General features: G+C 56.3%; 1 protein-coding gene across 1 annotated transcript in view; it reads left to right on the top strand.

The window, feature by feature from the left end:
- The first annotated feature begins 1,581 nt into the window (after positions 1 to 1,581).
- Positions 1,582 to 24,242, top strand: part of POU2F2 (POU class 2 homeobox 2) — a 77,322-nt gene continuing 54,661 nt past the window's right edge. The window contains exons 1-2 of the mRNA XM_067720049.1: positions 1,582 to 1,761; positions 18,838 to 18,898. The gene's annotated coding sequence lies outside the window, so the exon portion shown is untranslated. The remainder of the gene's footprint in view (positions 1,762 to 18,837; positions 18,899 to 24,242) is intronic.

The raw sequence follows: 24,242 nt of genomic DNA, 5'->3' as shown, positions 1-24,242 counted from the left end.
TCTCTCTCTGTCTCTTTAGATGTCTCCTCTGTCTCTTGCAGTCTCTGTCCAGGTCTCTGTATCTCTGTGTTTCTCTGCGTCATCACTTTGCCTCTGTAAATCTCTGTCTTTGCTTTCTGTCTCTCACTGTCTGTATTTCTTCTTGTCTCTTTTTCCGTCTTGGCCTCTGTGTCTCTCTTTGCACAGTTCTTGCTTTCTGTCTCTTAGGTTCCCTCTCGGAATCCCTATGTTTCTCTATGTTTCTGTCTACATCTCACGAGTCATCTATCTCCTTGCCTCTGCCCCTCTCTCTCTGTGCCTCTCTCTCTTTCTCTATCTCAGTCTCTGTATCTTTTGGTCTCTGTCAGTGTCTTTCTGGCTTTGCCTCTCTTGGGCTCTTTCTTCATATCTCTCTGACTCTGCATGTCTCTCTTATCTCCGTGTCTATCTCTCTCTGCCTGTCTCTGTCTCTGTGTCTTCCTATCTCTCTATCTCTCCAGCTCTGTCTTGCCTCTTCCTCCCTCTTTCTCTGAGTGTGGCTCTTTCTCCTATCTCTGGTTCTTGCATGTCTCTCTCTCTTATCTGTGTCTCTGTCTCTCTCTCTCTGTGACTATTCACATCTGCTGTCTGTCTGCTTCTTTGTGGCTGTTTTTTGGCTCTTCATCTTTCTCTCTGCATGGATCTCTTCTCCTTATCTCTTTGTCTCTGAGTGTCTCTGGTTCTTAGTGCCTCTCTCTGCTTTCATGTCCCCATCTGCTCTCCCCACCTCTCTCCTCACCACCCGCCCATGCCTGTGTCTACATGTTTCTGTGTCTCTGGCATCTCTCTGCCTCTGTTAGTCTCTCCCTGCCTCCGTATCCCCTGTACTCCCACCCTCTCCTCTCTCCCTTTCCTTCCTGTATTCTGTGTCTCTGGTGTCTCTTTGAGTCTCTGGGTCTTAGGACATCTCCGTGCCTTTGAGTCTCCCTCTGTTCCCCACCCCTCTCGCTCTGTCTCTGTGTTCATATGTTTCTGTGTGTCTCTGTGTCTCTCTGACTCTATGTCTCTGTCTCTGGGCATCTCTTTGTCTCTATGAGTCTTTCCCTGCCTCTGAGTCCTCTGTGCTCCCTGCCTATTCCCTCTCCCTTTTCCCCCTTGTCTCTGTCTCTGGATGTCTCTGTGTCTCTGTGAGTCTCCTGGCCTCAGGGCACCTCCCTGCTTTTGAGTCCCCCTCTGCTCCCTGCCCCTCCCTTTCCCCTCTGTCTCCTTCTGTGTGTCTCTGTGTATCTCTGTGTGTCTCTGTAGGTCTCTGTGCTTTTCCTTGTCTCTGTGTCCCCCTCTATTCCCCACCCCTCTCCCCTCTCTCTGTTACTGCATCTCTATCTGTTTCAGCCTCTGTCTGTTTCAGCCTATCTCTGCGTGTCTCTGTCTCTGTGAATCTCTGTGTCTCTGTGAGTCTGGGGCCTCTCCCTGCCTCCGTGTCCCCTGCGCTCCCCGCCCTCTCCCTCTCCCTCTCTCCCCCCTCGCTCTCTCGCTCGCGCTCTCTCTCTGAGCATCCTTGGGCCCGGGGTTGCCATGGGGACAAGGTGGGAGCCGGGGATGGCGCGCGCCTGGGCTCGCGCCGGCAGCTCAGGCGAGGAGCAGCGGCCAGAGCAGCGCCAGCAGCAGGCAGCGAGCGGGCGCGGGAGCGGGAGCGGGAGCGGGGGTAGCGTTGGCGGCGGCGGCTCCTCCTCGGCCATCCCCTCGGAGCTGTGCAGCTGACGCGCATGGCGAAGACAGCGGCGCCTACCGATGGGAGCAGCGGTAAGGCAAGGCGGCGCGGCGCAGCCGGGCGGGCGGGCGGGCGGGCGGCGGGCAGCCTCCTCCTCTCCCCAGCTCGCCTGCGCGCCGCCCGCCCGCCCTCCCTTCCTCCCTCTCCCCTCGCAGCCCCTGCCTGCCCGCCCGCGCCGCGCTCGCCCTTCCATTTAAAAATCTTTAAAACTTTGCATATTAATATCTGCGCTTTGCATAATCTGACCCGCGCTTTATTGATTGCAAGAAGCTTAATGCAGCCGGCTCGGCCTATTGCAGAGAGCTCTCCGGGCGGGAGCCGGGCGGGCGCCGCTCGCTCCGCACCGCGCTCGGGCTGCCCGCCGCCGCTGCGGCCCCGGCCCTCTCGCCTCCCTCCCGGCGCCCGGCGTCGGGGCTTTGCCCCCTGGCTGGGTATTTTTATTATTTGGGGGCGAGGTGTGTGTGGGGGGTCGGCTTACTGTTGGTGGCAGCGAGGGAACCAAAGGAGAGATGTGCGTGGTTGTGGGGGGGAGGGATGGGAAGAAATGGGGACGCAGAGGAGGTGAAGAGGGAGAGAAAAAGGGGAGAAGGGGCAAGAAGGAAGGGGAAAGGAGAGGCGTAGAGGAGGAGGCAGTAGAGAGAGGAGAGAGCAGAGAGCAGTCGACTGGGGACGGAACTGAAAGGACGGAGGAGCAGAGCGGAGACAGAGAAGAGAAAGGAGGGAGGCCCAGGAGCGCAGACTAGAGAAAGAGCGGCCGGCCGGGAGCTGGCGGAGGAGGCGGGCGGTGGGCGCTTTCACCGCTGCCGCCCCCAGGCCAAAAAAAATAAAGGAAAAGAGGAAAAAAATAACACCAGTAAAAAGACGAAAATAAACCACATCGCGGCTGGGGCCATCATATACAAAAAGGAGCGAGCGCAGAGAGGAGAGACAAGGTGGCATCTGCGCCCGACTGGCTTCGTTCGGCGCTTTGGAGAGGCTCCCCGGGCTGGGCGGGATCCCCATTTTGGACCCTGCATTTGGGGAGCGGGCGACTGTGGAGAAAATGAGGCGAGAGGGGGTCAGGGCCGGTGGCGGTGCCGCCTGTTTGTTTGTTTGTTTGTTTCCTCCCTTTCCTGGGGGTGTGGGGGCCGGTGTAGTGTGATGATGGTGAGGTTATTGGTTGGTGATGCTGTCTGAAGCTCGGAAGCAAGCAGGGTGCATGGGGGGGGAGAGGTAAGAGGGCACGGGCAATGAGCAAGGGCTGGGGGTGGGAATGAGGGGCAAGAGAAAGAAACGGGGTGCCTCGGACTGCCAGAAGGGTGGAAGCCGGCATTGGGGCTCCAAGAGGCATCGGCATCTCTGGCCGGAGAGGTGGGCAGCAGAGCTCCAGGGCACCCGAGCGATGTTGGGGAGCCAGGGTGCGCCCCTCAGTTCTCTGGGCAAAGTCTGTAACTTGGGGAACCCCCTTGGCCGCCTCCTCCTGCCTCTTGTCTCCCTTCTCTTTTCTTCCTCTCATGTCCTACCTCGGGCTCCTTTTTCTCCATCTCCTTTGCTGGTGTCTCTTTCCCCCTGTTTTCCAGTTCTCTGTCTCTTCCTCCTCTCCACAAAAACTACCCCCCACCCCCTCAGGTTTTCTTTTTTTGCCATCTTCCTTTTCTCCACCCTCCCTTTCTTTTTCTCTCTTTTCCCCCTTCCCCCTGTCTCCCTCCCTGCCACTCATTTTCCCTGTCGCCCCGTCCTTTCTACCCCCTCCCTCAGCTTCATTTATTCATCACTTTTGTAGCATTGGGCTTGAACAGCGTGCCAGGGAGAGGGGCTCTGTGCAAAGACAGGACTGCCCCAAGTTCCCACCAGAGCCTAAGCCTTATTCCGCAGACCCATGTATTTCCACCCTCTTTCATCCCTGCTGGGGGCGTGGGTCTGCCCCGGGTGGGGGGGCTCTAGCGCCATCCCCCTCTTTCCTCTGGCCTCCTGGAGAAGTCCTACTGGATGCTTACTGGGGCCATGGCAGGGGGAGGGGAGGACTTCAAGTGAGGGCTCATGGTTCTGGACTCAGCCCCGCCGAGAGAGAAGGGTGTGGACGGAAAAGAAAATGACACGGATGGCTAGTGGGAAGTGAAAAGGGGAGGCCGTGTGTGCGGGGGTCCATCTGAGAGGGTCCTCAGAGCTTTCACGCCCCAGGTAAAAAATCCAAAGAGAAAGCCTCTGGCCTGCTGACCACTCCCCGCTCTCTCCCTCCATCCTGAGGCCTGCAGAGTTAGGGAGCAGGTCCTGGATTTAGGGAAAGACCCAAGGAGACTCTTAACTCAGTAGTTGTTAGCCTCTTACCATCCTGCCAGGTGAATTTGCCCCCTCCCGCAGGGCGGGAAGGGAGAGAGTGGTGTCAGTGAGCAGTGAAGGGCTGGAGAGCACAGTCAGACCATGGCGGCCGTGTGCATGTGTACACGGCCTGCGGGCATTGAGAGAGGCGTGCAGGACGGACTGACTGTGTGCAGGGCTTGGGAGCCTCGGCAGAGTGAAGAGAAAGGTAGAATCATGCCGTGTGTGTCCAGCGGGGGTGGGGCCGGTACTCGGGGTTTCCATTGTGGGTGAGGCGCGTGCAGGGGGGAGTTGGCGCGCGTATTTATCCTGGGAGTTCCTTTCCTCGCCTCGATGTCCGTGGAGCCCTCGCTGCGTGTGCACTCGGGAGGCACTCTGGCTCCGTGCGTGGCGGCCGTTGGCGCGTGTGCAGGTTTGTGTGCCAAGTCTGGCCTCGGCGGTGAGTACGTCAGTCTGTACGTGCAGCGTGGTTGGCCTACAGGCTCTGCGTGCAAGCACTAGGTCTGACTGTGGTGTGTGCCCCAAGAGTACACGTGAAATAAAGTCACCTGTGTGAACGCATAATACCGTTTCGACATGCAGCTATCATTACTGTTGTTGTTGTTATTCTCGTTAGGTGTCTCTGGGTCTCTGTGTGTCCCGGGTCAGAGGGAGGGTGGGTTTGTGGAGCAGGGTCCCGGTTTAGTGATTAGAAATGTGAACAGAGGTCGTGGGCGTAGGGGTGGGCTTAATAGCTGCTTGCACAGCAGCCTTGAAGCTGGGTTCAAGAAGACACAACAAGCAAAGGTCCCCCCTCCCCGAAGTCTGCCAGCCCACAGAAACCTTCCCTGGCTCTTCCGTAGTAACAAAGCGTCCTGTGGCAGGGGGTGGCAGGCAGGCCAGGAGGGAATCGCATCAAGGCCACCGGCAGCATCTCCAGCTGCTGGTAATGGGATTCCGCATCTACTTCCTGATTTCTGGTTAAGGCTGGACAGAGGCCCATCCACGTCCATTGGAAAGTTCCAGATCCCCATTTCCCGTAGGCCGCTGGCCAGCCCTCCGGCCGGTTGCAGTGCCGTCCTTGGGGGCCTTGGTTGCCCTCACTTCCCTCTGTCAGTCTTTGCAGGGAAAATGGAGGGTGTCTGTTTCACGGACCGTGGTATGGAAAGAACTGAGCCACGGTGTGTGTGTGTGTGTGTGTGTGTGTGTGTGTGTGTGCGTGCCCACACCCATGCTGTGTGTGTGCGTGCGTGTGTGTGCGTGTGCGTGCGCGCCCACACCCATGCTGTGTGTGTGTGTGTGTGTGTGTGCGCCCACACCCATGCTGTGTGTGTGTGTGTGTGTGTGCGTGTGTGTGCGCCCACACCCATGCTGTGTGTGTGTGTGTGTGTGTGTGTGCGCCCACACCCATGCTGTGTGTGTGTGTGTGTGTGTGTGTGCGCCCACACCCATGCTGTGTGTGCGATGGAGGTCAGCCCGTACATCCTAAACAGCATGCTAGCCAGATTTTTTTCCAGCAGACCCATCAGTGGTCACCCCAGGCCCCCTGCATTCTGCTTCATACACGTTCGCTCCTTGCATGCAGGGGCCATAGGCCAGAATCCTTTCCCCCACCGATGTGACAGCCAAGCTAGGGCCCCCAACCTCAGCACCCCCCTGGGTAGAGCTTGTCAGAGCTCTGATGCATGTTCGTAGTGTGTTGGGGCATGACCCTGGATGGGGGGACAGATGGCTATGCCAGTGGGTACTTGGACTTAGATGGGGGCAAGGAAGCAGTTTCCCTGTCTGGCATGTGGTAGTTAATTTCCAGTATTTTTTTCAGGATTGAAATGGTTGAGAAACCTGAGTGTGGGGAATTGTTGGAGGAGAGAGTGGACGTGGGGGTCTCCTCAGACCGGGGTCTGTTCTTTCTTCTAAATATATATCACTCATTGTTTTTCCCTTGGGCCTAACAACTCCTAATCTAATAACAATAATAATAATAACGATGACGACGCCTCTTACAACCGCCTACCTCTTACGGCAGCCCTGATGGTGCCCCTTTCACAGATGAGGGCTTGATTCTCTCAGCCTATGAGCACCCAAACGGTGCTAGGACTGAGGTCTTGGACTCCTGGTATCACGCCCGGCCTATCTTTGGAGGTCTGCCCCTCTCCTCTTATCTGTCCCAGCACCATTTCCTTTCTCTGGCTCGGCGCCTTCCCCCACTTCCTCCCTGCCCCCTGAGACGTCCATCCACAGGCCCTCTCCCGGGACCTGTCAGGTGGATGGATGCCTTACGTGCCTCAACAAGGGCTTTGAGGACCTGGGTTTCGCTTTGTATCTTGAAGGGAAAGCCAGCAAAAGAGTGAGGTTGAGAGCCCACTCTGTGGGTGACAGTTTGGGGCTGGCCCTCTTCAATGACAGGGTTACTGATGAGCTTAGGTTCCCCCCCCCTCCAGCCCCTGCTGGTGAGCCCCGTGCTGCACAGCCACTTCCCAGATGCAGGTGGTGGCCTTGAGAGGCAGGTGCCCCTTCCCTCACTCATCCACAGCCCCACCTTCTTTAGATCCCCGGGGCAGGCAGCTTTCCCAGCTCTGACACACTCGGAAGGAGGCTGGAGGTGGTGACCCCACTTCCTAGGTCCCCGAATTCAATAGGTATTTACTGAGTGGTGTGAGTCACCCAGCTAATGAAGTACAGTTAGTTCCCTGAGGTAGTCAGGCCATGGCAGCATGATCACTCCTTACCTGAAAACGATTGTTAGGGACCAACCATGGGCTCTGAAGTGGACCCAGCCTTAGACGAGATTCTGGGTGCCTGGAGCACAAAGGGAGCTTCTGGGTCATCGGGAATCTGGAGGAGGGAGGTGTGCGTTTAAACAGGGAAGTGGGTCTTTGAGGGTGCTCAGGCACTGAGGAAGGGGGCAAGCGGGGAGGGCAGAAAGATGACTGAGGGAAGTGGGGAGCAGGGAGGAAGCGGCCCAGGTTGGGGGCATGGCCCTAAGAGCTGAGGCTGGCACGTTGTCGCAGGGCCTATCTCTGGAGGTTCTGAGAAGTTTGGACTTGATCTCTCTGGCCCTGGGGAGCTATCACGTGTGTGATCTTGAGCGCACGTGTGCATCTTACGACAGCGTGCCTTGGACAACACGGACTAGTGTGTGAGCGTGAGTGAGCGCCTGTGCACACACACACAGCCCTTCACCCCGGCATCCATTCGGACGCGCTCTCCTTCAGAGAAACTGGCAAGGGGGTACTTTAGCCGTCATCCCCAAGACCCTATACCGTTCAGGGCTGTGGCCCGCACACGTGAGTGTAAGAGCAGGCTGGGGACCCTCCCCCACCGGGGTTCGGACTCATGTGGCATTCACAGACTTAATCCCCCGCAGTGAGGCCAGGGAGGCAGCATCTGTCACTTTCACAAACACAGGCAGCAGAGTCTGGGAGAGACACACTCCGCTTGCTCACAACTGCTTGAAAAGCAGACGCCTGTACCGCGCTAATCCCCATGCCCGAGACAGAAACAGCCCCTCACAGCCCCCGGCACCAAGGCCAGACCCGTACACCTAGTCACTCCCTGCATTCCAGCACGCACACACGTGCACATGCACACACACACGTGTGAAGCACGCCCCTGACATCCTAACTCCCCATATGCACAACCACACGCTCAGATACTCCTTGACTTTAAGCACACCTGGTGGTATCCTAAGCCTTATTCACACACACACACACAGACACACTCACGCACGCACATACACACTCAAACACACAGCCTCGAGATCCACCAGAACCACCGTGGGCAGCGGTCATTGAAGAATGACCGCCTGAGCGGTGCGCCGAGGGGAGGGGGTCGCCCTGAGGCCTGGGCTGAGGGTCATACGACAGGGGACCTCAGAATCCCTTGGGGAAGGGGTCAGGCAGACCCTGAAAGGGCTCCGTTGGTCTGGACGGTTCTGCCAGGTAAGGGAGACTCAACAAACACAGGCCAGAGGCGGGAGCTGACTAATGGCCGAGGCCGCTGATGGCCGAGATGGCCGGTCAGCGAGGAGGGAGGCTCGACAATGATGTGACTCGGGGCTGGGCAAACGATGGCGCCTTTGGCTGGAGCCGGCTGGGGGGCCACAGACCAGAGAACCGGTGGCCCTTCTCGCCTCAGTGGGGAGAGGGCCAGAGCCGGCTGTGTTGCGACGGGGTGGGTTTCCCAGCCTGGTCCCGCCGGCATCCTGCCTGGTGTGCATGTCTTGGGGTCTTTGTATGGGTGGGTGTGCATGTGTGCGTGTGTGTGTGTACGTACATCAGCGTGCACCTGCCTCCGTAGAACTTTGTGTCCTGGGCACTCTGGTGGTGGGGCAACTGTGTGCATCTTTGTGTGTGCATTTGTGTGTGTGTGTACATACCCACCCGCAAAGTGTGCAGGGACCCTTCTGGAGGCACCTCGTGTACCTTTGTGCTCCTACCTGCATGTGTGCATTGAGTGTGCAAGGACCTTTCTTTTCATGAGATGCTGTGCACTCTTGTGTGCTTGTATTTTTTTCGGTGTTGGGTGAAGGTTGGGGTGAGGGAGAAGGAGTGGCCCGGACTCCAGCTGTCCATGCACCTGGTGGCCCACAAGGCTGCCTTTGTGCGTCCGTCAGAGCCTCTGTCTGGGCATCAGCGGGTGTGGGCTTGTGTGCTTGCCTGCTCCAGCGTCTGAATATCTGTGTGTCCACACAGCATCTCCCTCTGAGCATAGCTGTGGGTGGGGTGGGCTAGACCAGATGAGGGAGACATCTCCCTGAATCTATGCATCATCCCTCTGGAGGGGGTCACACAACCCCGGCTGGGCCTGGCTGGGACCCAGCAGCACCGCACAGTGCAGACCGCCCCTCCTCCTTCTTTTCCCCGCGTGACCTTTGAGCACAGCAGCCCCAAATACATATTTATCAGAGGGGCTGTGGGGACCAGCCCCTCCCCACCCCTCCCCTCAGGGCCCAGCCTGCCTGGCTGCGGAGAAATTAACCTTGTGACACAGGAGCTCGCTGACACCCTGGCCCCCTCCCCATCTGCGCGGCACATATGAGCATGGGTGGGTGTGCGTGAGAGAGAGGCAGAGAAGAGGTACTCATCCAGGCTGGAAAGGGGAAGAGGGACACACAACTGTACCCACGTCCATGTCATTCTTGACACACACACAGACACACACACACAGACACACGCACACACACCCTCCAAACTACAAAGTATAGTCAGAGACTTTGAAATTTTGAAATGGATATACATGCAGACACATGCAGTGGTTCTAAAATAGACACATGCACACACATTCTCGAAAACATGACAGATCTGTGCACCCGTGGGTCCTGAGACCCAGGTACCTGTACCCTTGGCCAGAGATTTTCTTTAGAAAACACGTAGATAGAAAAGCCTACAAACCCACACAGATGCTTGTGCACACGTCTCCAGAGATGTTGAAACGGACATACCAGATACAAAAACAAGGATAAGCACGCACTCACACACAGGTATGAAAGCCCAGACATCTATGCGTGCTCGTAGGTACCGAAACATCACACGGCAAGACAAATACTAAAACACCAGGGTGCTCCTCACGTGGAGAGTCTTTTCAACAGGAAAGGTACAAACACAGATACTAAATATGGCGGCATCTCAGCCCACATGCCCATGGGTGCACACAGGCCACGTTCAGAAGCCCCACAGGGAAGCCACTCACAGTGACCTGAAGGGACGTGTTCTGAGTTATAGCACACAGACATTCCCCACTTTAGACTTGTTCCCTTAGAGCAAAATGAAAATGGGTAGATGCTCAGGTCTAAAAACGTTCACGGAATGAATTCATTCATCACACATTCACGGAATGAATTCATTCATCACACAGGAACTGGGCCCTACGTGAGCCAGGCCCTATCTTAGAAGCTGGGGAACAGTGATTTACAAGACAGACCTGGGCCTTGCTCTCCAAGAGCTTGGAGCCAACAGGATGGGTACTGATTGGACCTCAGTGTGTAGTTGGTTATGAACAGTGATATCATCTGGGAAGGAAAGGAACAAGGGGCCGGGGGAAGGGATCGTGGGAGAACTTGGTTGAGATTGGTGGGTCAGGTGTAAGCCCTCTGTGGACATGACATTTAAGCTGAGCGTTAGACACAACATACTGATTCTAAACGTGCACACACATCCCTCCCAAAACTTACTGAGGCCGCACAGGCATAAATAATGCAGGACGCAGATGCCCCCACCCCCAGTCCTCTGTACCTCAGTGACCCTTTAGAAAACTCCTCTGGTGGAACATGGGGTCCCCCTGGCTGGGGTCCAGCTGTCTGGGCTCTGACAGAGATGCAGAGTGTGCCAGGGCTGTGCTGCCTGGGAGGGTCCAGGGGGCTTCACTGAGGAGGTGACATGGAGAATTGTGGGCAAGGTCCAGAGGAAAAGGGGAGGCAGAGGGCTGTCCAAATAGAGGCACTCCCGGGAATTCCCTGGCGGTCCAGTGGTTAGCACATCGCAATTCCACTGCAGGGGCTGTGGCTTCGATCCCTGGTCGGGAACTAAGATCCCGCAAGCCTCGCCGTGCAGCCCAAAATAAAAAATAATAAAAAATAAAGAAATAGAGGCAGTCCCTGTGCACAGGCACGGAGGTGTGAGCACATGTACACATCACTGGACTTGCAGGTGTGTTCAGGTAGGGGCGAGAAATGAAGCTTGACGTCACTGGGAAGGGCTGTGGGGCTCGGATTTCTTTCAGGCGCACCGCGTAGACAGAAGGGCTTTGAGGAGGGGCTTGACAGGATGTGAGCCACGTACTAAGTCAGGGATCTCAGAGTCTGGTGAGGAGGCGGGACGGGAGGAGGCCTCCTGCCCTGCCCATCCACCCTGGGAACCCTGGACAAGGCCTGGCCAGGGCGGTGACACAGCTGCCTTCCCCCTGCTCCAGCCCCTTCTCTCTGCCGCTGGACAGAGTTGAACAAGCTACAACTTGCTCCCACAGGGAGATTTGCTGGGAGGTGGAGCTCAAGGGTTACAATCCCTTTTAGTGACCATTGACACTCTGCTGTTTCCTGAGGCCTCCTGTGGCCAGGCCTTAGCTGGGTGCCAAGGTGCACGGATGAGCCAGTCCCTTCCCTGCCCCAGTGGAGTCCCCAGGATGGGAGGGTCGACCCTGAAGGAGCCTTGTCTGGGACTCCAAGGGTTTAGTGAAGGCGTCTGGAGCTTGTTCTTAGAGAATGAATGGGTCAGAAAGCCCCACATGGTATATGGGGAAGCAGTGAGGATGGAGCTTGGTTTTTGAAGGTGAGACCAACTTTCATCTGCCATCGTGAATCCCCCAACATGCTTAGAACATCTTCTTTAGCCCAGAAGCCCTGCATGAACTGGTACCTGCTTGCCTGTTCAACTTCCGCACCTTTCCTCCTGCCTCCAGAAGCTCAGGCCACTCTGGCCTTCTTGCTCTTCTGCAAACACATCAACCTTGGTCCTGCTTCAGGGCCTTTGCACCTGCTGTTCCTTTGGCCAGGAAAGCTCTTACCCCCAGCACTACTCAAAGCCCACCTTCCCCAACAGGCCTTTCCTGACCTCTCAGTCTAAAGTAACATCCCCTTGTAACCTACCCCCTCACCTGCTTTATTTTCCTTCTTAGCTCTGAGGTGTATATTCTTATCTGCTGTATCTCCTCCTCCACTAGAAAGTCAGCACTGTGAGGGCAGGGACTTTGCTTTGTTCACGGCTGTATCCCCGCTGCCTAGAACGATGTTCAGCACACAGTGAGCGCACAGTGGACGTTTGTCAGATGAACAGGAGCTGGGTCCCTTGCCATCCACTTGTCCAGTAGAACAGTAGAGCTGGACGTTGGCGGTGCTGAGCACAAGTGGAGGGAGCTCACCTCCCGGGGCAGAAGGGGGCCTGCAGCTACCAGTGTGGTAGGGGCATCGGCCAGTCAGGCCACCTCCTGCCTGAGGAAGGAAGCCAGCTGGCCGAAGCAGCTAGACTCCACACCCATCCTCCCGGGCCTGTGCACTCCACTCCATCTTCCTGACAATGCTCCCCTCACCCCAGCCGACGCACCCTTGCCCCCGCATCATCGCGTCCGCTTACCCCCCAACTGTTGCCCTTCCCCCACTCCCTGACCCTGACAACCCACCCCACGACAGGAAAAGGCAGACCCCAGACTGCAGGGTCGCACACACCCTGCTTTGAGTCCCAGCCACGGCTGTGGGCAAATCACATCACTCCTTTTAAAACCTCAATTTTTCTCGTCGGCAAAATAAGGTTTTTGTAGGGATCAAGAGTGATCTGGTGTGTGATGATGATGCTAATAATAGCTGCTATTTATTGAGGCCCTGCCAGGTGTTGGGCATTGTGCTAGGCGCTTTGAACATTTTTTTTTTCATTAAAAAAAAAAAAAAAAAAACACAGAGAAAAAAAAATCGAGCACGGCGTGTCCCCAGAGTGTCAGGCCTGGTGTGCGGGGCTGTGAATCACAAAGGTGAACACAGCCCGTCTGCACAGACCTTACTATTCCTACGTGTGCTCGCACACCCACCTGAAGTACCGCACCAGGCAGGCGGTGGGGGCTTGCGCTCCTGCTAGGCCCCTTTCAGCAGAAGCCTCAAAGGGTGGTTTGGAGGCCACTGAGGCAAGCAACTCTCACAGATGAGAGAGCAGCCCAGCCATCCCCAATCCCTCTTTACTAACTCAGCGGGAACTCCCATTGTTCATATGTGGATTGCAGGGCTTGACACAGGGTCTGACCTAGAATTGGCCTCAGGAAGTGCTTATTGGATGAATGAATGGATGAATGAATGAACAAGTGAACAAAGGAACATATAAATATATATTTTTGGCTGTGCCACGCGGCATGTGGGATCTTTAGTTCCCTGACCAGGGATCGAACCTGTGCCCCCTGCAGTGGAAACTCGGAGTCTTAACCACTGGGTCGCCATGGAAGTCCCTAAAGGAACATATTGAGCCTGGTGTCTTCATTGCATTTGTTCACCCCAAGACAGAGTACCAGGACACGCCTTCCTCCTGCCCCCTCGCACTGCATTCCCTTCCGCACCCTGCACATCCTACTCACATACATCATTTGTGGGCTGATCATCCTAATATCATTTCCACCACTTACTTGCCCCTTTCTGTGTCAGTCCCTCTCCTAAGTTGGTTGTAAGCATGGTCTTGTTGACTTCTCACACCACCACTGTGAGGCAGGTGTTATCCCCGTTTTATGTTTGAGCAAACTGAGGCTCAGCGAGATGAAGTGACTTGCCCAGGGTCACACAGCTTTTTGACCACCATGCTCTTCCGCTCCGTAGAATCTCACGCCCTCTCACTAGTCCTCTGGCCCACGTGCACACTTGATCTTTCAGGTTTTTCTCCTCTCGGCAGTGGGATGGCACAACCCAGGAGCCGGCTTTGGTCCCAGCTCTGTTACAACCAGCTGTGTGATGCTGGGAAAATCCATTCCTTCCCTCTGGGCCTCGGCTTCCCCTCCAGCTGTCCCTCCTGCCCAGAAGCCCTCAGCCAGTTTCCTGAAGCGGGGACAGGGCACAGAATTCGGCTAGGTCCTACCCTGTCCTCTCTAATAGAGGAGAAACCAGAGGAGCTTCTCCACTCAGCAGATTTCAGATTCATTCACGTTCTTGGGGGCTCTGGGCTCGGCTGGGCTTGGATGCAGGGGGAACATGAGACGAGCCTGTCTGGGAAAGGGAAAGGGGTCAGAGGAACGCCGCTCATCGTGTGTCTGCCGAGCGCCTTGCCACAGTCCTGCTGATGGAGGACTCATGAGCCCCGCCTTTTGCCATTACAAACAGGTGTTAACTCATGTGACACATGTTCATTGTAGAAAAAGTAGAAAATGCAGATATGCAATGGGATAAAAAAATCACACCATGATCATCTAGTTAAATGAAAAAAAAAAAATTTAACTTCTTGGGCTTCCCTGGTGGCGCAGTGGTTGAGAGTCCGCCTGCCGATGCAGGGGACACGGGTTCATGCCCCGGTCCGGGAAGATCCCACATGCCGCGGAACGGCTGGGCCCGTGAGCAATGGCCGCTGAGCCTGCGCGTCCGGAGCCTGTGCTCCACAACGGGAGAGGCCACAACAGTGAGAGGCCCGCGTACCGCAAAAAAAAAAAAAAAAAAAAAAAAAAAAAATTAATTAATTTCTTGATGCCTATCTTTCTAGATAGCTTTTTCTCAAATGGGAGTATGCCTACGAGTTTACCCAAAGAATGTATTAAAAGTCAGATGCCTGGGACCAAACTCTGAATTCTGACTTCTGGGACTTCCCTGGCGGTCCAGTGGTTAGAACTCTGTTTTCACTGTTGGGGCCCAGGGACTGGGCACGGGTTCAATCCCTGGTCGGGGAACTAAGATACCCCAAGCTGCGCGGTGCAGCCAAAAAAAAAAAAAAAAAAAAACTTAAAAAAAAAAAGAGTTCCGATTTCTGCTCTAAACCTTTCTCTTTAGGAAAATAAAAAAAAAGTGTGTGTGTATGTGCGTGCGTTTCATAAAGATGGAACCATAAACTACATACCAGTTTATAACCTGCCTTTTTTTCCTTCCTAACAATGGATTACGAATGTAGCTTCCTTGTCAATGAATTTATTTCAAGCATATTTTCTACAACTCTGCAGCCCTCCATTATGCGGCTGCCGCACCATCATGAACTGTACCAGTCCCCAGTCACAGGACATCTAGGTTGTTTCCTGACATTTCCTATTGTAATTATCCCCAGTTTACAGAAAAGGACATTGAGGCACAGAGAAGTCCCTCATATGTGTGAGAAGCTAAGGCACGATCCAAGGAGAGCTGGGAATGGCTTGGGTGCTGGGGACGGTTCCCAGCCTCACTCAGGGTGGGGCTGAGGGGCCCTGACCAGCGGGAGAGGCTTGGGTAGAAGCCCCACGCAGAAGACACATGACCATGGGGTTTCCCTGGTGGTCCACTCCCAATGCAGGGGACGCGGGTTCGATCCCTGGTCGGGAAACTAAGATCCCACATGCTGTGCGCACGGCCAAAAAAAAAAAAAAAGAAGAAGACACATGACCTATCAGAGGGGAGGTGGGTGGGGGCTCTTGAGGAGGAAACTGCCCATCCTCTCCCAGGCCCCCAGACCCAGGCACACTGTGGGCCTGAGCACTGCCCATCGGGCTGCCCCCCAGCCCTCTCGCTGCCGTCCTTCCTGAGCCCTCGCCGCCTGCTCCATCCTTGCCAGCTTATCAATAGGTTAAGTGGTCAGGTCAGCGATATTGACCATTTGATTAGGACCTTGTCAGATCAATCCCTGGCTCATCTCACGGACCTCCTCCCCTGCCCGCACACGCTCCCTGCCTCCGCGCCAGGGAGCAGGTGGCTGGGGAAGCCTCCACCCTCCCCACGCAGCACCCCAGGACCCTTCGGGGCTCTTCGGAGCCCTCCAGCAATTTCAGAGAAGGTGAGAGCCAGCCTCGGCCTCACCATCTCCCATCCTCGTCCTGCCAGGTCAGGAGCTTCGAGGACTGTCTCCAGTTTTGCCTCGCCCCTTGCTTGCCCCACCCCTGCCTCAGGGGCCTCTGTGGGCCCCTCCTGGACCTCTGCCTAGGCGCCGGGTTCCTGCACCCCCTCCTTGTATCCACTCTCTTGCTTGCGGTCATTAGACCTTGTTCACTCTGTCCCGTTTCCCTCGGAGTCTGGTCAGACTGAGCTGCCCCCTCTTGGATGTGTGACCTTGGGCAAGTGACTTCACCTCTCTGAGCCTCCATTTCCTCATCTGTACCGTGAGAATGATCCTCACCAAAGGGTTGTAAGGATTCTTCAAGATCATGCCCGCAGAGCAACGAACCACACCTGGCACGCAGCTAGCACCCCGGAAACCCCGGCTGCTGTCGCTATGGGCTACTCTGCTGAATTTAGCTGAGCTGATGTGTTTGTGGGAGATGGTTGCTCTGTCCGTCTGCTCCTCAGTGGAAGTGTATGTGGGCAGTGTGTGTGGGGGGCCGATGGGCGCTGTCATCCTCAGGCCTGTCCCAAGCTCCAGCTCAGGGCCATACCCTGTACTGGGTGTTGTAGGGACCCCCAGTGGAGCCAGGCTCCAGCCTACACTCCAGAAGCAGTTCTAGTGGCTTCGAGGAGAGCTGAGGGGCCAGGACCTTCTTTCCTTCCCCAGGAAACATTGGAATCTTCCCCTTCTGTGTGGCGCAGCTGCGGGGAACAGGGACTCCGGAGTCAGAGAAGTCAGGGTTCCAGTTCTGCTTCCGTGCCAGGTCACCACGGGCCATCTGCTTTTGCCCTCTGTTCCCCAGAGTTCCCATCTGTGAAATGCGGAGAAGGCACCTTCTCAATAGCTCCCATTCCCATCTTCCAGTCTCAAGGTCCTGCTGGGAATACGGCTCCCAGCTCCCACAGGGCTTGCCTGTCCCGTGGGGAGATGTTAGCTACTTGGAAGAGGGATTTGTCAGGGGAATACGGGGGTTCTGGGACCTGGGAGATGGCACAAGGAGGAGAATTGGAGGCCGACGGGCCAGGGGTGGTCCTGCCTGTGGGCATCGCAGATGAGGGTGGCAGAGGGCAGAGACCAGGGCAGGAGGGGGGCGCTGTCTGCAGGGAGGACCCCAGCCTGAAGGCGCTGTCTGACTCCGGGCCCCTAAGAGGCCCGGGGATTCCCCTGCCCGCCCCGCCATCACTTACACCAATATTGACGGTTAATGCCGTGTCGCCACCGTGTTCAACACTCAGCGCGGCTAATTGTTTTGACTGGGAATCGGCAAGGCGATTAAACGCCATCGATTTTGCCCTGCGCGCTGCATCGATTTTTAAATTTCCTATTGATCCGAGCCCTAAATCTCCTTAACCAAGACCTCACCGTGGAGATGACAGCCGCTGATTAGCTCCGGGGGCGGGGGGGCGGGTGGTGGGCTGCCTTCGAGTGGGGAAGAAACCCCAGCTCCTCCCTCCCCACAGGGACCGGGGGTCCGGGTCCCCTTGACCCCTGAAGATGGAGGCCCAGGTAGAGGGGGGGGGAGGGAGAGGAGTTGGGCGGACCCCTTGTTACTTTTACACCCCTTCTTTACTTTCCCATTTGGGCTTCTCTCTGGTCTCTGCTTGCGCTCCTTCCACTCCTCCTGTCTGTCTGTCTGTGTCTCCCCATCTCTCTTCTCTTTCCTTTCTTCCTATCTATCTCTATCTGTCTATCATCAGTCTCCCCACTGTCTCAGTCCATCTCTTTCTCTTTCTCTTTTCTCTTCCTGGACTCCAGTCCCGCCTCCACCAATTCCTTGTGTCCTTGGCTGGTCCCGGGCCTCAGTTTCCCCATCTGTGCCGGCAGATTTGCCGTGAGATAGAAAAGTAGCCTGCCAAACGTTAAGGTCCACGCCGTCCTGCCCACTCCCCTGAGGTCTCCCGTCTGGGGAGTGCACCCACAGGGACACACAGATGTCAGGCAGCCGTGAGCTTCCTGGCTTGGTGAGCCCACCCACAGGGCTCTCCCTCTCTGAGCCACTGCTTCTGATGTTGCCCACCGTCCACTCATCAGGACCCGCCTGGTGGGAAGTGTCTCCCTCTCCTCCAGTCCCTGCTCCTTCTCTGAATGCCCACAGCAAGGGTGGTCTTTGTGTGGCTTCAAGCAGCTTTTCCAAGAAGACCACGTTCCCAGAGGGCAGGAAACAGGGTTTCAGTAGGAGGCACGAAGGCCTGAGCTTTCTAACCAGCTCCGCCCCTCACCGAGCTGTACGGGATTCTGGGGAAGTCAGTCTCCTCATAGCCTCGCCTGCTGCATCTGTAAAGTGGGAATGACAGCAGCCGTCACTCTGCCTTCCTGCAGGGCTGCAGAGAGGCTCAGCAAACACTCTTGGGAGAGGGTCTCCCCATTTCCTGTAGACCTCTCCGTCCTCCCCATCTTCTACATAGCATGCAGTGGGACCTTTCTGAAGACAAACTGCATCGTCTCCCTCCCCCGCAGCTGCTTGGACCAGGCCCTGCTGGGTGCAGCCCCTGCCATCTCTGCAGCCTCATCTTTCCCATGTCTCTCGCTGAGCCCTGCATGACCAAAGGCCTGATATTCTCTTTCCTCCCATGCGGCCCCTCCACCTGGCTAAAGTGGATTCGTCCGCCAGGCTTGGCTCGGGGGTTGCATCCTCCCTGGGTCTCCCCTGACCCCCCCTGGGATTCCCACTGCATCCTCTGCTTACCCCAGTGTGTGGACATCAGTTCTTTATTCAGTCGCCCCAGCTTGCCTTCGAGCTCCCGGTAGACAGGGCAGAGACCTTGTCTAATCCATCTCCGTACCTCCCACGCTCGGTCCGGAGCCCAGCTCAGATGAGCCTCAGTATTTGCTGGTTAACCAAATGAATAAATGAGTGAACAAATATACCAGTTAGAAACATCATCATGACTTTTGTGTTCGTCTCCCCACAGCACACAGGCACCTAATAATGAAGAACCCTTTCACACTTCTTTCTCATTTGACCCTCCCTGCAGTCCTTTGAGATACATAGTTTGTCAATTCATTAATCCCTCCATCCATCCATCCATTCACTCAGTCATCCATCATGTACTTAGTGAGCGCCCCACGTTTGCCAGGCCCTCTGTCAAAGGCTAAACGTGTAAGACACAGTCCTTGCCCTTTAAGGAGCTTCCAGTCTGCTGGGAAAAACAGACGTTCTACAAGAGAAGGCATCCGTTATCCCCATTCATAAGATGGCGACACTGAGACTTAGAGCCCAGAAATGAAGGTAACCAGTGGCTGTCAGGAGTTCACATTCACCAACCTGTGGATCCTGGTGGTGTGCAGGGTCCCTTGGCCCCAGGAGTGCCTCGTTCTGCCCGAGGTGGAGACGTTTCACGATTTCCTCAGGATGCTCAATCCCTTCTCCTCTCTCTCCAGGTTCTCTACTGGACCGGGTTGGTGGCTTGAATGTATTAGCTTCGCTGCTTCTGCCCAAGAGGTAAGGGCCACGGTCCCAGAGCTCTGCTTATTGCTGTGCTCCGGCTCCAGTCTCCTCTCGGAAGCCCCTGCTTTCCCATCCTCACCTCCGGCCCCACCCCGGGGATGCTGCCCTTCCTCGTTCTGCCTCTGTCCTCCGCGAGGTTACTCTGACTGATCGGTGTTTTCATCCTCTGTGTGTCCTGCGGCTTTCTGGCCAAACCCGTGGTTCTGGTTGTTGGTGACCGTGGGGATTTCTGCCAATGAGTGGTAGGTAGGCTCAGTAGGAGAGAGATGGGGGTAACTTGGTGGCTCAGATCACAGCTTGGGGTCAGGCCCTCCCGTGTCAGGATCTCTTTTCTGTCCCTTCCTAACTGCGAGTGACTTGGGACAGTCAGAGCCTCCATTTCCTCGTCTATAAAAGGGCATAATAACAGAACCCACTTTACTCGCGGTCCCGAGGACGGAAGCCTAGTGAGGCCCTTCAGGTTCCAGCTCGGGAGCCAGACAGCACCAGCTCTGCCCGCTGCCAGCTGTGCGATCCTCAGTTTCCCCATCTGTCAAAGGAGGGTAATAACAGCACCCCTGCACACACACACACACAGGATGTGAGGATGAAAGAAGTTACTCCGTGAAAACATGTAGCCTCGGGAGTCAGGAGCCTGAATTGCAGCTGGAAGCTCCCCTGAGCAAGTGAGGATTTGTCAGGCCCCTCCTGGAGCCCGCTGAGCCTCTCAGACAGAAGCAGGAGTCCTCTAGCCGCTCAGCTCTGCAGGAAGCGGAGGCTCTGGGCATGTGCTCTGGGGTTGGCTCCACTCAGCCTGGTGAGGCCCTGGCAGTGAGCATCTGGGGAGGGGTAGGGACAGGGCCTCTGGGGTGGGACCCTGCCTCGTGCTGCCCCAACCACAGGCCTCAGGACCCTAGGGAGGCCTCTGCTTGCCCTCATAGCCTCGTGGCTCTGGGGTTGCGGGTGGGCGGGGCGTGTCACAGCCTTACTTTGAGAAGCAGATGAAAGCTGTGGGCTAGGGTTTGCGATCTGGTGTGGTAGGGACCGCGGTGGACTGGAAAATGCATTGGCAGGGGTGGGGGGGCTGCCCTTCAGCCCCACTGACTGTCCCCAAGCAGAGACGTACCTGCCACTTGCCAGATTTTCCGATTTTTCAAGAGAAGCCAGGAGTCCAGACTTTAATGTGAAATCTCTCGGTTTTTCAATATTGGCAACTACCCCCACATTTCATAAAGCCCCTTGTGGTCCAAACCACATGTTTCAGGCAAACTTTGGCCCCTGGGTTTCCAGTTTTACAATATTTAGTGTAGACTTTCTCCCAGGAAAACGCATCCCTATGTCTACCCAATTGTGCTCGAACCTCAGGATGTTCACAGACCCCCCCGAAGCTCATGCACGGGCCCTATTCTAGCCGGTAAGGAACGTAGGCGTCTGAACTACACGACGTGTGCTTTCTCCAGGGAACCAGAAGTGTAGCTTTCCCAGGAACCATCATATCCGCTGATGCTCTTGACGTTGAAAAGAAGGTCAAGGAGCTTCCAGGCTGCAGAATTCATTTGGGGGCTAGAGGCTGGCCTTTGAGAGATGCCTGAAAGTTGGGCTAACGTGACAGAGGTGTTTAAAAGGGATTATGGGTCAGAGTCGGCGGAGGTTGCAGTCAGGGCTGTGATTTTAGTTCTTTGTGTTCAGATAGGTGTTTGTTAAGTATGCAAGGTTTCACGGACGTACGCACGACAGATTGGGTAACACGTGCCAGAGAGCTGTTATATCCTAATAAGGAAACTGAGGTTTGGTAGGGGCCACCTCTGTGCCAGGGCCTGTTCCGGGCACTCCCTCCCACCCTGTGAAGTAGCTGTGAGTCACTGTTGCAAGAGAAGGAAACTGAGCCCCAGAGAAGGAAGGTGCAGCTGGCCTAAGGTTACCTAAGGTTACCATGGTAACCTTAATGCTAGAGTCAGAATTGGGACTCAGGTCTGTCTGAACTTCAAGCTCTCATTCTTCCATTTCACCAAAATCCACTCCAGGTTTGGAATCTCCTCCGTGTGGCCGATCTTTGTGCTTTGGGAATGATTTTGATTTGTGGGGTGGGGTGGAGAAGGGAACACCTGAAGTCTTATTTGGAGCCAACCCTGATACATTTAGCAGCGCTAATATTAATCACAGATCATACTGGGGCTACTCGTTGGTGTTTTGATAGAAACTAGAGACAATTATACAATAGAGATGTTTTGTTGATGGAGTCCGTAAACTAAAACTGGCCTTGAAAGCTGTGGCCAAAACATCTGAGTGCTTCCAGGGAAAGTCCAGCCTCCCGGGGACACATGTTTGAAGGGAGCCACACCCTTTTAGGTATTTAATTTTGTTGCAAAACAATTACAACCAACATTGCCCCCACCCCCCATTGTCTTTGCTTTATAACCATACTGGGAAGGTGAGTGGTTCCCCAAAACGTGTCCAGAGGCCTCCTCAATGCCCTGGAGGGAGCTGGAGCATGGAGCCCGGGGTGAGCGAGCCCCCCTCCAGCCCTGGAGGCGCTGGTCTGCCTCTGGTGCCCACGCGGCTCCCCCTCCTTCACTCCCTCTGGCCCTTCCTCTGGCTTTCTTCCCACCCCTGCCCACCCCTGTAAGGCTCACCCTTCCACCTCTCTCAGATCTCCACCTAGGGCTCCCCAACCCCCCTGGCCTGGACTGGCCCCCCTACCCTGTCCTTCCGTCTTGCCATTGTCGCGGTATCTGATCGTATATTCTCCGGGTAGTGTTTCCGTGCCCTAAGCTTCATGGCTGAGGCAGGGAGAGACGTCTCTATTTGTCTAACACGTCGACACCCAGTCCCTGGCACAGTGTAAATGCTCAACTAAGTATTTGCTGAATGGGGACTTCCCTGGCAGCCCAGTGGTTAGGACTCCGAGCTTCCACTGCAGGGGTCACGGGTTCGATCCCAGTCGGGGAGCTAAGATCCCGCATGCCACATGGCATGGCCAAAAAGAAAAAAGTGTTTGTTGAATGAATAAATAAGTGAACACATAGACACATAAACCCACATCTATCCATTTATTCCTTCAGCCACCATTTCCGGGGGATTCTTTTGTGCTGAGCCTTGTGCCGCTAGATCCCGAGAGAAGGATGTAATTCACCTGCCTGGGGGGCCTCAGGGAGTCTTTGGGAGGAGGGGTGGGAAGGCATCTCCTGAGGGTTAGGAGAAGCCAAGGAGGAAGTTGTGGCTCGGGCTGGGGGGTTCACTCCTGGGGGCCATGGATGCTGGCCTGGTCTGAGTCCCCATGGCCACCTGAGGCAGGAGCAGGGCTGTGTCCCTACCTTGTCTCCCTCCCTTCTGTCCTTTCATCATTCCACAAAAAGACACAGTGGCCTTCGGTGTGGACCGGGCCCTGGGGTCCCAGAGGTGACTCTGGCATGAGTGCCGGGGCCTGCCTGGAGTGCCCGCACACCCCGAGGGGGCCTGGAATACCTCGGAAGCAGGAGCTTGGCGGTGGGTGAGACCCGGCTTCCATTGCCGGGTCTGGGGAGGTGACTTGCACAGCACCCAGGGCTGTGTAAGAAAGAAGACGTTGAGCTGCAAGGTGGGTACGTCCTCTCTGGAGGGTGCAGGCGTGGCCCTGGGATGCTCCGGGAAGTGCAGGCCTGCGTGGCAGCACAGATGTTCTGCAGACAAGAACCAAGAAGCCAGTAGGTCCCCCTAGGGTCCTGGGGTTTTCTCTGATCCCCCAGGCCCATTTAGCCACCTCTCTGTTGTGCCCGGGGTGAGGGCTTTGGCTCCAGGAATAGGATGTGTGCGGTTACAGATGTGGCCTTGGGGTGTGGGGCAGCTGCAGCCTCGGTGCGGCGTGGGGGCGGCCCCTTGAGGCTGCTGCTGGGCAGGCCCCAGGGCTTGGTCCATGGGCCACGGCTGTGTGAGGCTGAGGGCCGGGCTGTGCTGCTGTAGCAGGTTGGCCGGGCGCAGGCAGGTGGTGGCGCTCCTCGCTGGGTGTGGAGTTGGGATGGGAGGGGCTGTTTGTCGTTGTGGGGTGCCGGGAAGCCGCTGGAGATCCCTTTGGTTGCCTTTGCTGTCCCTGGCTGGGTGGAGACAGCTGCCACCCACCCAGGACTGGGAGTGGCTGTCAGCCATGGGGTGGGGCATTACAGATGCAGAGGGGGTGACAGTGGCTGGCAACTCTTACAGCTTCTGGGACCGATGAGTCCCTGGCATCCCAGACAGTCCTAGAGCAAACGAAGGCCAGAGTGCCTACCATCCCGGCTAGCATGGAGCCCCAGGGGCTGAGGGCAGGCACTTGACCCTGATTTCACACAGAGGACACTGGTGAGGGCTTGGTGGCAGCGGACAGGTCACAGAGTCTGACCCTAGATGTTCAGCAGTGAGCGCGCGACCCCCACCCCTGGCATTGTCCAGCTCACGTTGCCCGCGGTCTCTGCAGGTCTCTGGTTTCTCTCTTCTCGTCTTCCTCTCCCTGGGGCTCCACCTCCATCGCCCTCTTCTTTTTTCCTTGTCTTGGTCTTCGTCCATGTCTGGCCTCCCATCCTGATTGCCGCCTCTTCCTCTGAGCCTGGATCTGTTTGCAGTCTTGCGTGCAGGGTGTATATGGGTCCGTGTCTAGCTTTCTGTCTCCAGAGAGAGCCATGGGGAGATGTGGACCTGCCGCGGGTGGGGAGAGGGGGCGAGGAAGAGAGAAGGAAAAAAGGCACTTGAAGGAAAAGCAAGAAAGGAGGTGCCCCACCCCCCGACTCCAGGACAGCTTCTGAGGCCCCTGCACAGCCATCGGCCGTCCTCCTCTTGGGGCGCGAGGGGACAGGAGGGCCAGAGGGGTCATCTGAGAAAGGGGGGGATCCAGGAATACGCCAGAGAGGAGTAGAGTGGGAGAGAGAGACTCGGGGAGACCCAGAGTGCGTCCCACGACAGAGAAATGCCTGGAGAGAGGATGCAACGGAGAAAAGCAGGTAAAGAGCCACGGAGACAGCACGAAAGTCAGCCGGGGAGCAGAGTCAGGCTCCGGGAAAGGGAAGCCGAGAGCAGAGCGTGCGAGCGTGCGCGCGTGAGAGCCAGCGTGCTGTTGAGACCACCGGGCTTGGGGGATGGGGCTATAAGAGAGACGGGGCTGAGGGCAGCCGGGAAGGTGTGCAGGGCTGTGGGCCAGGAGGGGCTGGCTTCGTGCCTGCTCTCTGGGGGCCCCACCCCCTGGCCAGCCTGCTGTGCCTGGCGGAGTGTAAGGAACGGCCAAGGCCCTTGGTATGCGTGTCCCTGTGTGTGGCAGGGGGAGACGGTGACAGGGAGTCTCCCTCCTGCCCTGGTGATCCTGAGCCCAGTCTGCTCTGTCCCCTCCCTGCTGCTGCCCTGACCCTCCCTGTCC

Source organism: Pseudorca crassidens, chromosome 20 (genome assembly GCF_039906515.1).
Source record: "Pseudorca crassidens isolate mPseCra1 chromosome 20, mPseCra1.hap1, whole genome shotgun sequence".
NCBI classification, from domain to species: Eukaryota; Metazoa; Chordata; class Mammalia; order Artiodactyla; family Delphinidae; genus Pseudorca; species Pseudorca crassidens.
This window is presented reverse-complemented; position numbering and strand designations above follow the sequence as displayed.